We start from the raw sequence: 13,837 nt of genomic DNA on the forward strand, positions 1-13,837 counted from the left end.
AAAATATCTAAACTAAATTTTCATTTAGTATATAGGTAGTGGAACAACAGAGGGAATATAATACATATATATATATATATATAAAATATATATTACTATAATGCAAATGCATATAGGTATATTGTATAGGAAAAGGTTACAAAAATTCCCAGGTCAATAGGAAAAAAATTCTGGGCTGATGAAAGTAGAATTAATGAGTTTGGGTTTATATTACTATTAATCTTTAAGAACTTTCTGGAAGAAAAGTGCATTATTTGAATTATTTATCATATGTATTAATGTATTTGCACATTAGTAAAACTTAATGCTTTCTACGTTATTTCTTTACGATAGGCTAGTATAAAACATTGTGAAAATCTCTAGGAGATTTCACCTTTTATCTTGGCTTGGTTCAAGAGATTTCACCTTGCCTCAGCAGCTTATTCTTTATGCCTACTTCTAAGAGGATAAAACTGATTAACAGATTAGTAATAATTTAGTATTTTGGTAAGATTAGTAGCAATGTGGATGTGGGGGTTTTTTTGTGTGTTTTTTTTTTTCCCCCTTTACATTTAAATAGGATTCTAGGACTGGAAAGGATCTCCTGTGTTATTGTCTGCTTTGCAGTGACTTGTATCATTTAACTTCTCTAATGAAATTGTCAAACTTGACTTTTAAGAAGATTTGGGTTTCTGCCCCTGAGATTTTACTTGGAAAAACTATCCACATCTTTTTAAGTATGCAGCCTGATTCTCTTCGTAGTCACCTGATAGTCACTTTTGTTGGCCATATCTTGGTTTTTCTTGTTATTTTCCTTCTGTTCTAGATCTTGATATCTCTGTAAGGTTCTATTACTTTCTTTTTCAAGTTCATCGAGACAGATTAACCAAACAAAACTTTGTCTCATCCCATAAGATACACTATTTCCTTAATTACAATATCTTTATCTTCTTTCCAAACAATCTATTTGATATTTTATTTATTTATTTATTCATTGACAAGGGAGTGTAGGGTTTATGCATTATACACACATTGAAGTTTTACCAGTGCTTTTTCCTAGAGCATGATCCCTCTCTATTGAATATGCTTAGAATCAAAGGTATAGATTTTTGTTTGTAGAGGCACGTCTCCATTCTTGTACTTGGCTTCTGTGGTTTGTTTCGATTAAATGCAACACTGTACTTCATGGTAAAAGTGTGTAGGTTAACAAAATTACCGTCGGACCTTGTATCCTCATATAGCATATCTTAGATGTTTCTATCTTGGCTTTCCTATAAATACAAATATTTTGATTTCAGTGGAAATCATCTTTGTTAATTGACTTACAAAATCTATTTCAAAACATTCTTTTATGATTCAGTTTCTGTTGAATGTGAGGTCAGCAGGCCATTGTTTAACAATTTAACAGTATGTTTCCGCCGGATATGATGAGGCAGAGTGTCGATGTCTAAATTGGTAAGTAATTGTGAACACAAAAGTTGTTTCTGAAGGAATTTATGGTGTGTTTAAAAGACGCTGGAAGAGGTTACTTGACATGATAGGCTCCTCTTTTTTTGAGTTGCTAGCCTAAATCAGTGTTTTGTAACTTCTGTTTGCCTGATAGAGAGGTAGTGTCTCTAGATTGTACTGGTAACACACCCGAAGTATATGAGATGACAGCAAGAATCTAGTGAAGCCTAGTTTTCCACTGCATTTCAAAAATTGTAAAAATTATAAAACTTGAAAAATCTTATTGGTAGAAATAAAAATTTTATATGGTTTGGATCAGAAGTCAGGCTACAGATGTTGGAAGTCTTTAGATTTAGTCCATGTCTATCCTGTTTTTTAGCCTGTCATTTCATTTCCCTTTGAGCAGTCTGTAACACTACTAGATTGTCTTGTACTTTTATGTCTGACCTGTTCCTAGGATACTTGTTACATCTTGCTACATCTTGTAGCTTCCTTGCTACATCTTGTAGCTGCTAAAAACTATACAAAAGATACCATTGCCTAGGTGTGTTAGGATTTTATCAGTCTATTAAAAATCAATCAAACAAAGGTTTTTTTGTGTCTTAGTGCTGGAAAGATGTATTAGCTCATATACTAGATAGCAGTGTATGAAGGATATCACAATATTTTTTAAAAAGTAAGCATGACATGAATGAAATTGCTAAATAAAAGTAGCAACCTAAGAAGTCTTTGAATTTGAACTGCTATCAGTGGCCTTTGATATACTGTAATTGTGGATATAAATATCTACACTCTCAGGCCTTGCAAAGAACCCTGGTTGGAAGACAGAGTCTAAAATGTTTGTTTCTGCTCTTCCTTAGGGATAGGAGAGGAGTAGTTGCTGGGTATGAGACTAAGATCTTCCTTCCTTGTAATTCTGAAATCAGTGTTCAAGGAATTTTGTGCTCTGTTCTCCTCTCATCACACTCATTCACTGGCATTGACCAGACTTACTGTTCTTGTTATTTAAATTTATCCTCCATATTCCCTCCTTTTTCTTCTTCCTCTAACCATAGTTATTTGAAGGTTAAACAATTAGAATCAATTAGTAAAAATAATCTATGTAGCAAGTTTGCTATTTTTATCATTAGGGAAAAAGCAATCTGACCTGATGACCTACTCAAGCCACTGTAAAGAAATGCATTGTATGATAGTATGAAGACAAAAACTCACTTTTTTCAATAAAGAATAATTAATTGTTAAAAGCTTTTTAAAACTTTCTCATTTAATTTCAGTGACCACTTTGCTATATACATTTTTTATTTATTTCCAAATCTCAAGGGAATACATTCATGTAAAATGGTGCTGATACATGGCAAGTTATTTAGCCATTGCGGTTGGCAGGCGTGGGACTCTGTGGTTTAGTGTCTTCTTATATCTTTGTGCAGGCACAGACTTTGGAGGAAGCAGAAGGGGGGAAGGGAGAGGTACATTTGTTTCCTCATGATTCTGTTTTTATTCAAAGTAGAGTTGATAAGTTTTTTTTTATAATTTGCTTCTTGCTATTTTGAAATTTTTTTGAAGCCCCTGTTTCAGAGATGACTGTTGCATTTGAAATACAGGATTGGGTGTCTCTTTGAAATGCCATCCTGTTTAGAAAGAACACCTACCATTTAAGTAAAATTATAGTGCTCTCAAAGCAAAAAAATAGTCTTTTGTCACTCCTGTATATTTATGCATATTTCATTTTAACAAGATGGACTTTTTTCCAGCTTGGCAGAAGTAATCATTGGCAGATTTTATTTTATTTTTTTTTACTTTTTAAAATCCCAGTGTGAAGACTTCTCTTTCTGTTTAATAATTCCTCTTAACAGCATAGATCATTTGTTCTTTTTTTTTTTTTTTCCCTTCAGCTTTTTCATAAATACAACCAGTTCCATTCAGGATTGGATGATTCCATTGTTTTGGTTGTGTGGGCTTTTGGGTAAAATCAAGTGCTTTTCTCTCGAAGCCAGCTGTAGTTCAGGGGGAAAGGAGGAGGAGGCTGATGTGATGTGGGGAAGTTGGCATGGACTCTTTGGTTGTTATACCCAGTAGGCAGACAAAGCTGTGGGTGATTTGTCCTTGCCCAGCCTTTTTTTACGAGGCAACCACTGCAAAGTGGTCACTTTCCTCCACTTATGTGGTTGCAAAATCTTTAGAACAAAAAAGGAGTTGGACTTCATTTAAGACAAGAGATTTAGCAAAATATAGGCAAGTTTGCAAATTGGAATGAGTTTGAGTAACGATGAGGAATGACAGACATATTATCATTGCACTAAAGAATATTAAGCATTTTGTCTTCTTCCCTTTACAAGAAAATAAAAATAGATGGTTGCACAGAGTATTTCTAGACTACTCCTTATTTAATTATCTCTGAAACGGCACATATCTGTATTTTGTGGTGTATCATTGGAAATAATCAGTTTTTATGGCTTTCTCTGTAACTTTTTCCGAGTGGTGATTTTTTTTACTTTTCGTAGGAGATTATCTGCACAGACTTTTGTAGGCTGTAAACAGAACTTGCAACAACCGAGTTTGTGGCTGTGGGCTGAGATGATCTTCAATCTCTAATCAGATTGGCCCCAAGAGGGACCAGTGGGTGGGGAGGGGGAGAATGGTTAGAAACCAAGAAGCACAATGTAAATGTGCATGTAATTTGAAAATGCACCTGCCCATGGTTCCACATCTGTGCATGCAGAATTGTTTCTGGCTGTAATAATTTGGTCTATATTCAGATTTGACTCTACATAATAATACAGGCATTTTATTTTTACTTCATCAAGCTTTCTTTTTGCTACTTGTTAATTTTTGTTCATTTTACTAGTTTGAGTTTATTTGTGAATAATAAAACAAACATCTTTTTCCTCTGTGCATAGTTAACAGTGGTAGAAATGATGATGCTGGTGAATCATTTGGTGTGGAAAATATGATTGACCATACAGAACAGAAACTTTGCTTACATGCACCCACTTATTGGACAGTCATATATATGATTCTTCTCATCGGACTTTTTTTTAGCTTTCTTATTACATTCAGTGTGGTATGGGTTACAGATGGTCAGCACAGCAAAAAGGAATGAATGTTAACCAGATTAATCTAGTTCCTAATAATCAATTTGAACTTGGCATGCAAAAGAACAATTACCAGATGCTTTTAAAAATCATGGCCTTGGTTGTTATTTTACCCTGCTGAAAATTCCAGAAAGTCAAACTGGTCTGTCAATGCATCGTATCCAGTTTCAAGTGCTTACTTACCTTTTTGGAGCATAGCAATTGATGACCAACATATGCTTCTAATGGTACCTTGCATAAAGTGAATCAAAGGTGTTATAACCCATTCTGCAGTGACTGCTTTAGGATTCTGAAATGTCATTTGTTATTCTTGAAGCCATACATGTTGGCAGTTCAAGATAGCATGCTGGATAACTGCAGTCAGATCAGGGCTTATTTGAAATGCTGATAGCTTTGTTCTCACACAGTTGCGCACTTGCTGGCTTTAGAGGCAAGAAGTAATTGAAGTGAAATTACCTGCTGATAATATGTAATTAGTTGAGTAAAAGTATTTGTTGCTGTGAGGAAAAGAAGTGAAGCCATTCAAGAAGGACAAATATTATCTCTAAAGTATTTTTGTAAACATTGCAGGGACAAAACCTCCAAATTTTTTCTATGCAGTTACAGAGGATCTGATATAATGAAAGGATGTGTTTGTCATAATCTTAATAACACATCCATCCATGATTTCATGGCTTGGTGATGCATAATAAGAACACTGCCACTTGTAGAGAATCAAAACATTTGAGCATGCTGTGGGAAAATACTTAGATTTATGCTTCCAAATGATAAACGTTTTTATGGTAACAGTGCCCCCTACAGTGCAGGAAGAAAGGGTAAAAATATTGAGACCTGGGTGGCATGAAGGCTGTTAGGTGGTATGTGCGTAATGAGCTTGTAACAGTAGATGTTTGTGTTTGGAGCACCTTGAATGTTCAATATTGGGCATGGAAAATGCCGGGTGGGTATCAAACATAAAGAATGTAGACCAGAAGTGCCCAGCTGCAGCTGCTCTGGCTTGGTTTGGACTCTAGTGTATTGTCAGAATCCACAGGCCATCCCTATTCCTTGTAGGGGGCACTGAGAATTCATGGCTTGCTGCCATACTCAAGAAAAATGCATGTGATCAGAACTAAATGGATTAACCACCAGTATTTTTGAGTCAAAAAAGAAATTACTCCTTTTTTTTTCACTTGTCACTTTGCTTGCTGCTCTTTTCTTCTGCTGTGTAAGAAGAGGTGAGGATGGGGGGAGAATTTGAAAGTTCAGACGACAAAACTCAGTCTTGTTTTTTTTTTTTGTCTTGCTGGGAAAGGTGACTGTCTCAACTAGGAGACGAAAATTCAAGCAGCTCAACTGAATAACTAGGTTTTAAAATGGTGATGAATAAGGCTGGCTGTGTTGGTTCCTCTGTTTTCCTTTCATCAGAAGTTAGTCTCCTGACATTTTTACTCCACATTTTTATGGTCATGGAGCTTACATCACATACAGGTTTCTTTGACTATGAACATTACTGCCCATCTTCCTGCTTCTGATCTATTCCAAAAGACTAAGACAGCCCATGAAAACCGAGTTTTGTATATTCCCTTTTAATATCTGAGGTCTTGTTCACTTAGCTGCTGGCAATACAATCTCCTGCTCCCTGCAGACTTGTAGTTGCTAGGATCTTTGTGTATTAAGTGTCTGTCTTTTCACCCCCAGCTGGCTGGGTGCCAAATGGCTGAGACTTCAAGCAAATGAGATTATTTTACAATGACTCGTTTGTTATTAGAACTTGGAAGGGTTTCTTTATATGCTAAATGAAGGTCCAAAAAGTTTTCTTAGTTTGAGACAGCTGCTTATCCCCTGGCAGGAATAGAATTTTGACTTTGCTTGTAGTGCTCTTCAAATATTGTGGTTAATGCCAGAGACTTCAATTTCTCAGTAAAAGACAGGAAGCCATCATTTCCTTGCTGTAAGCAATATATTTTTAATATGGTATTCTGTATGAAAATACCCTGTGAACCAGTAGCTTCAAGGAACTGATTCACCTTTTTGTTCTGTGTAAATTTCTTTTCTGCATCTTTGTAAGTTAACAGTTCTGAATTTAAGTAATAAAAAAATAATCTTATTTTTTTATTTTGTGTCCTTGTTTAAGCGATTGTTAGGATGATGACTCTAAAAAAAGAAAAAAATTTCGTGAAAGTTCCAGCATCAATTGTGGAACACATTTCTGCATCTGAAAATTGTAGCACTGCACAATAAATGAAAAGTGCATTTAAAAAGCCCACTTTTTTAAAATAGGGTTTGCAAGAAGGCAGGAGCCAACACTTGAAATTAAATATTCAGAGATGTGATTAAGTGAATATGTTTTCACAAAAGCATTTATGATTTTTTAGCAGCAGGAGAGCTTCAATCTCAATAAAAAACAATAGGGAGGAACCTATTTAACATCCAAAGTCAGAGGGGCAGAACCATGAGAAAAGTTCCAGTTCCTTGTCTCTGAGAATAATACTGTCAAATATAATTTCCATTGTAGGAGGAGAGGTGAAATTTAGTGAGTGTGAAATTCTCTACTGGGAAATTTAAATACTTAAGTAGGACTGTATGGGAGTGGATATTTGAACAATCAAACCCATGCAGGAATTTGGGGTTGACACTGTGTTCATTTCATGTGTTAGATATAAGATTTCTAAGATGCACATCCCAGACACATTAAACTCTAAGGCAACTTTTGTCTTGATGTTTAAAAATATTCTTGAGGCAGATAGGTCTGACTGAAATTAAACTGTCAAATAATCTGTCAGTACTAGTTAGATGGGGGTGGACATGTATTCACCCACACTAAGATGCAAATACTTCCCTTGTGAAATGTGACAGCTATGTAACGTTGCAGAGGAGCTCTACACAACAGTTCAGGATTTAAAATGGGGAAGTATTTATTCAGCTGAACTTACACTTGGAATTTTAGATAATCAGAAAGGAAAGTCACAGGAATGTGACACAGAAAGGAACATTAAACTGTAGGAATGTACCTTATATAGTTTGCCTACTCTGAACTGAAAGCAATTGTAGATTACAGACTTGAAAGGACTTAAAAGGCTTTCCTCATGTTTCAAGTCAGGATCACCTATATCTGCACTCTTCTCTGTCTAACCTGTTCTCAGAATGTCCAGTGATGGAGATACCACAAGCTCCCTAAAAAGTCATTGCCAGTGTTAAACTATCCTTTATTCTTAATATTGAACGTTAAGTCCCTTTATATATACTCTTTACTGCCTCTCTAAAGGCAGAACTAAAGACTGTCAAAATTTCCTTCGGTCTGTCTTCTTTCCCCTAAGCTCTTAGCTCTTTAAATCTTGCGTTTTATAGTGCATTCTGCAAATTTTTTTCTGGTGTTGGTATTGGACTCTCTTTGAATACACAGAACTAGACTGAGTGTTACATTAGAGGTCTTGTCAATGCCCAAATGAGTGTCAGGATAATATCAGATACCTAATGTATTAAATACCTCTTTTGATGTTCTGAGTCTGAAAAAGAAAGATGCTCTGAGAAAAGTCCCAATAAAGCTGTTAGCTTTATCCAATTTAGCCTGACAGTGAGTGTTGCAGATTATGACATTATGATAACTTGTTCTAATATTTTTTATAAGAAAGCCATAGGAGTCATCTGAATTAACTCCTTTTCAAATAGAGTGCCTCTTTCAGAAACAGAAATCTAATAATATCGAAATAGCATGACCATATTGATTTTTCAGTAAGATGCATAGATTTTTAGATACTTAAATTAAGCAAAAAAAGACGTTGGGCCAGCAAAATAATTGTTGTGTAATCTAATTCTACATAGCCTCAGCTGTCAGAAATTGGAACTTGCAGTTTCTTCGTCTGCAAGGCAGATAAATCAATAGATAATGAGATTTCACTTTCTAGTACTGATGCTTATCAAAAATGATCAAATCACATCCTGGCTCGCCTTTAGAAATTAAACAGTTTAATCCTCTGCTGCCAAGTACAGGAGACCATGTTTTTCGGTTCCTTAATTATTCTGTTATTCTTCCTTGATTCCTTTCTCCAGTGGCCTGGAGAAATTTTTGAATTTAAAATTTTTGAATTTTAAATACTAGATGTGGATAGACTTCCAGTTGTGGTTGCATCAGTGCCAAAAGCAGAGGTGGTAAATCCATATTCTTTCATACTGCCAAGTTTATGGCAAAACCAATTCATTAAGAATACATGGTCATCTAATTACCCACTACATAAGCTAAATTTCGTTGTTGCTTTTCAGAATAGAGTCCCTGTTACATCAGAGCAGCTTGTATTCCATGTTGCCACGTGTCTGATGTAATATTTTGCAAAGTCTGAATCTGTGTTGCCGTTAAGCTATACTTGTGCAGTCTCCTTGTTACATTACCAGGTTATCTAGTTTTTCCATAAGCCAAGGTAAAATAGTAGTACTGTCCTTGATGTTTTCATTTGTTCTGTTACTGTGAGAAGTCTACATCTCTGTGTCCCTTTATAAAGAGCAGCATATTAGTTTTCCTCATCTTGATTACTCCAGAACCCAACCATTGACTTTTCAGCTATTTCAATTTCGTTTTAGAGTTTTTTGGACTTGACAATGTGACTGTGCGGTTTCAGTGAGGCCTCTTCAACATCCATATCAACTGATGTTAGAATGCAAAGAGTTTAATTAATAACATCCAATAATATCTTTTCCCAAAAGGGGAAAGTGATTGATAAATATTTATGGGTGGTAGAATTGCTAAAATTCTTTTTGTTCCTAAAGTATTAGCAAAACTTTTAATGTCCCTTAAGTATGCTGACAGTGACATTTCCACATATCTTTGGGCTTTCCTGAGTGGTTTTCTACAACTCTTAAGTTTCTATTTATATCTGTTGCTATCAAATTTCTGTTTTGAGCATTGTATTTCTATATGTATGAGATACACACTTTAAAGCTCCTTTTGCAACCTGGCAATTTCTCTGTTTAATGCATTTATTTTTTTGAAAGCAATTAAAAAAATAATTCTCCTTAAGGTTTATTTGCATGCTTCTCTTTAAATTATTTTCCTTGTTTTGTCAAAGTGTTTCTAGGTTCACAGAAGGCTTAGACATATGTTGAATCTTTATGCCTCTGTGTGCTGACAGGTTTTCCTGCAGTGAATACATGTAATTAAAGGAAGTACTGGTTGCAGATGGAACCACAGCAGCTACAAACACTTCTGTTAAGAAACAGTATTGCTGATAAAGTGTTTGGGGAGGGGATTTTTATCTCTTAAATCTCCAGTTTCTGGTGAGCGCCCATAACAGAGACAAAAACTTTATTGTGACCTGCTTGTGATCCCACTGGTTTCCATTTCTTTACTGATCCTAGTCTCATGATTAGAACTGTGTTTGAAGAGTTGTACAGTCCACATTTGAAACTTTCAGGTAGAAAGCCCTGGAACCCAAATGGCCTCTTCCTGAGTGATTCTGTCTAGAGGTGTATATATCTCTAGTATTATTATATAAAAGCTGCCATTTTTGTTGTGTTTAAAAAAGAATAAATCATGCTGTTTTCCTATCCCTAAACAGGTGTTTGGCAAGGAAAATCCTTTTGGGTGTTGTGGACAATGACTCCCAAATTTCCCATGACATGGCTTACTCAGAGCTACAAAGCAATGCTAAATTTACATAAAACAATGTTTTACAGACATTTTTGTCCTAATGTTCTTTACTTTTGTTCTGGACAGCTTTCTCTTAGTATTTTGGCTTTCTAAGCCACACCTGGAATTTGGAATTAATGTGTGTAACATAATGTTATGAGTTCTTATTAAAAGTTAGTCATCTGACACCCAATACAGACCTGGTTCTAGTGTGCTCATGCTAAACTGGTGTCCCACATGAGCAGCCTCAGCCTTTTCTTCTGCTATAATTCCCTCCAGATTATGTTCCTTATAGGATTAGAGTGACAGTAATCCTATTACTTTGTGTTGTCTCTTTGTCCTTTATTAATAAGGATCCTAGTTATTAATAAATGGAAGTAAAATTGACAACTGACCAAGGAGCAAACTAATTATTAGTACTAAAAGCTGAACCGATGGGCTTCTTATACATTCACATTTCTGTCAAATTTAGCAGAAGAGAACCCTTACCAAGTATTTTTCAAATGGCTCCTAGTATATTTCCTGGAATATAGAATTGATGTTGGGAGTGGATGAAAGAGTAATTAATTTTCAAAATATATCTTAATACTTTACTTAAAATTTGAGGGAATTCTGCTTTTTCAGGAGGAAACCATATACTTGGGAATTCTTTATTTAAAACAGGTACTCTTGATAGGAGCTATTTTGTTTTCTGTTTCTGTGAAAAAAAAATTATCTTTAAGCAGTTATGTAGACTGGCATCTATCTTGAAGGAAATTAAGTCAATTTTGAAAGTAGAATAGAGGTACACAGAAGTGTGAGTGATCTGTAGATCCCTTACCCTTACTAGATCTGTCTAAATCTCTTATATCATACACAGAAACTTTGACTGTATGTAAGTAGTTTATGTGTTGTGCAATCTGTGTAGTCTATTGGGTCTCACCTAAAAAATCCACTGCGTAGGCTCGAAGGGTTAATGACCTTTACCAAATCTTCGCTCTGGAAGACTGGCCATACATATTGAGTGATGGATGTGACTGGTGACTGAGTGTCCTGAATTGATGTAATGCTTGGTCAGAGATAGCTGAAAAGCATCTGGTGGTAGACTCTTGCAGAAATGGGGGCTTGGGCTTTGTTTGTTTTGTTGGTTGTTTTTTTTTTTTCTACTTATAAAATAATGTATGGAATTGGCTGTAGAATTGGTTTCTTTTCATCTTACTGAAATTAGGAATCTGTTTTCCCAGATGTAATATATGGCATAGAACTGGTAAGACTACAGCTTCAGAAACAGTCAATGCTTGTGAGCAACAGACTTTTCACTTATGGTCTTTAGACTTTTTTTGGATTAAAGGAACTAGGAGAAAGATTTGATTTTGTTAGTGATTCATCATCTTTTTTCTGCCTGCTTGCTGAAGGGCATGAAACTTTCTGCTCCATTTCTCAACATCCTTGGTGAGAAATCCAATCTGTTTGTGAATTAGCTACATAAATGGATGCCTGTCAGCAATTTGGCACTTGTCACGTTCTTCTCCTAAACGTTTTACAGGAAGCTCCATAATTCTGCACAGGGGTGGACAATGTTGGGCTGCACAGAGAACATGTACAGGAACTGTGTGAACCTTTCTGCTGAGGTTCCCCTGTTGTCTTAGAGACAAGGCATTAATGGATTGACGTTATTAGAGCAGTGCTCCCAAACTCTCAGCAGTTTGCTGCTCTCCCTCAGTGCTTCTGCTTGTGAAAGTTCTCAGGGAAGTTATGCAGCATATGCAGATATGGTAGATGTAATAATGTTTTTGCCAACAACAACAGGATGCAAAGACCAGTTCATCTTTTGAGTCTCATTGTTGTGGTTTAATTATTATTACTTTTCTAAATGTTTCTACTGAATTAACCTTCTAATCTACGTCATAGAGCAGTCAGCTACACAAGCGTGCTTTGATTTGCACGGCACCTTAACTTTTAAAATTTTTACGTGACAAAATTATTTCAATGTTTTCTCAATTTCTGAGATATTGAACTTTTCCTTTACATCTTCTTGATGCTGCATCATCTTCATTGCATTGGAAGCTATAATAGAATATTCACAAAATGCTGAAGAAGTAATAGTGAAAAAGATATAACTCTTGGAGAAGATGGATTACACTTTAGAGACAAGGGCTGTTTTAAATTAAGGTAGTCTTTGTATGGTATTAATGAGAATCAACTTCCAAGACATAATCACCATATTTTTGGTAATCCATCACATGTGGTAATTGAGAATGAAATGCTTTCATAGAATTTTCAATGAAAAATAAATCCAATCTTTTTAATGGAGACGGAGATAGTTATATTGGTGTCCTGTGGTAGTACAAATAAAGTTACACTAATTATGCTAAAGTTCTCTTTGTTTGAGAGAGAAGTGTTATTATTTAAAATTTCTTATGGTTAATTGTATTGAGCTGTGGTGGGTTGACCCCAGCCAGCAGCCACTTGCCAGACTCGGTTCAAGAGCAGTGAGAGAAGACTCAGGACTGCTTGCCCTGAACTGGGAGTTTTTAAAGTCTGCGTTGAAGTAGCGTGAGTAATATGATGTATACTCAGTATTTTTGTCAGCAATCAATTTAAGTGAGAAAAGGCAAGCCAACATACAGTGGCAGGAAGCTTAAGTAGCAAGAGAAACCTGTTTGTTTAAAGATACTATGCAAAGGAAGCAACTCCTGTCCTGAATAGCCACAGGGAACAATCTGTATTGAAAAAGGCTGATGAAAAGGTTGTTCAGAGTTCAGGCTGTCTCCAAAATAGCGATGTTCCTATGTCTCACCGTGGCCATGTTTTTTCTTTTTCACAGATACTTTGTGATGGAGCTACCCTGACTTTTTGCTTTGTGGATCTTCATTGTCCAAGTCAGTGTGTGTGGGCAATGTACTCTGTTCCTGGTTTGAGAGAGATGAAGGAATCTTGCTTCTGCAGCAGATCACTGCTGCAAACAGAATTAGCAAAATATTTGTACATAACAAAATATTTGTTATCTAAAATATTGTTTACATCATAAAGAAGTCAGTAAGAAGTTTGCTCCTTTCTGGTGGCTCACTTGGAAACAGCTTACTAACTTCTATTCTGCAGGCAGCAAGTGCTTTATAGAACATGTAATTAATCAAGACTTGTAGTAAAAAAGTAAAAAGAAAGTAAATAAGGAATGGCACTGCCCACAGTAATGCATGAAGAAACTTAACGGATGTTAGGAATGTATCAAATGATAATGATTCTCTGAAGTTACCTCTAAAAATATATCTGTAGAATAAACCTAAGTGAGAATACAGGCTCAAGCACTGGCCCAAAATCACAGAAACTTTTCAGTGGTTTAACTGCATGCTTCCTGATACATTTCGAACTGTGGCACATCACATTCGTTCAGATGATGTCCAGGCAGTTTGGGTCCTAGCATTGTTTAAAATAAGCAATGGGAATGTTGTCTCCCAGCATTGAGGAAAGAGGTCAGCTGTGTGGCAGTGAGCCATTTTTGTGCCACTTAGCTATGGATCCAGAGAATGGTTCCTGGCTAGTATATTGGGTATATTCTTAGTAACTTGTCTGTTTCACTTAGCAGTTAGTTTGGAAGCAAAACTTTTAATATTTTTTTAGGAATTCAAAGGCAAAATGGAAGCAAAGACCTATATTGCTCTTTCCATTTACCACTTTAACCCATGTAAATCTGGGTCCTTGCTGCTATTCTCAAGGCTCATGAGACAATCAAAAT

General features: G+C 35.7%; 1 protein-coding gene and 1 long non-coding RNA gene across 4 annotated transcripts in view; both read left to right on the top strand.

Moving 5' to 3' along the window:
- The window catches only part of PRKD1 (protein kinase D1), a 123,368-nt gene that overhangs the window by 40,014 nt on the left and 69,517 nt on the right, over positions 1 to 13,837 (top strand). The window lies entirely within an intron of this gene.
- On the top strand, positions 3,399 to 13,506 carry LOC108500020. The gene is made up of 3 exons (XR_001875740.1): positions 3,399 to 3,469; positions 5,407 to 5,412; positions 13,496 to 13,506. It is a non-coding gene; the product is annotated as an uncharacterized LOC108500020 (long non-coding RNA).

The sequence above is a fragment of the Lepidothrix coronata genome, unplaced genomic scaffold (genome assembly GCF_001604755.1).
Source record: "Lepidothrix coronata isolate B3197 unplaced genomic scaffold, Lepidothrix_coronata-1.0 Scaffold83, whole genome shotgun sequence".
NCBI lineage: Eukaryota > Metazoa > Chordata > Aves > Passeriformes > Pipridae > Lepidothrix > Lepidothrix coronata.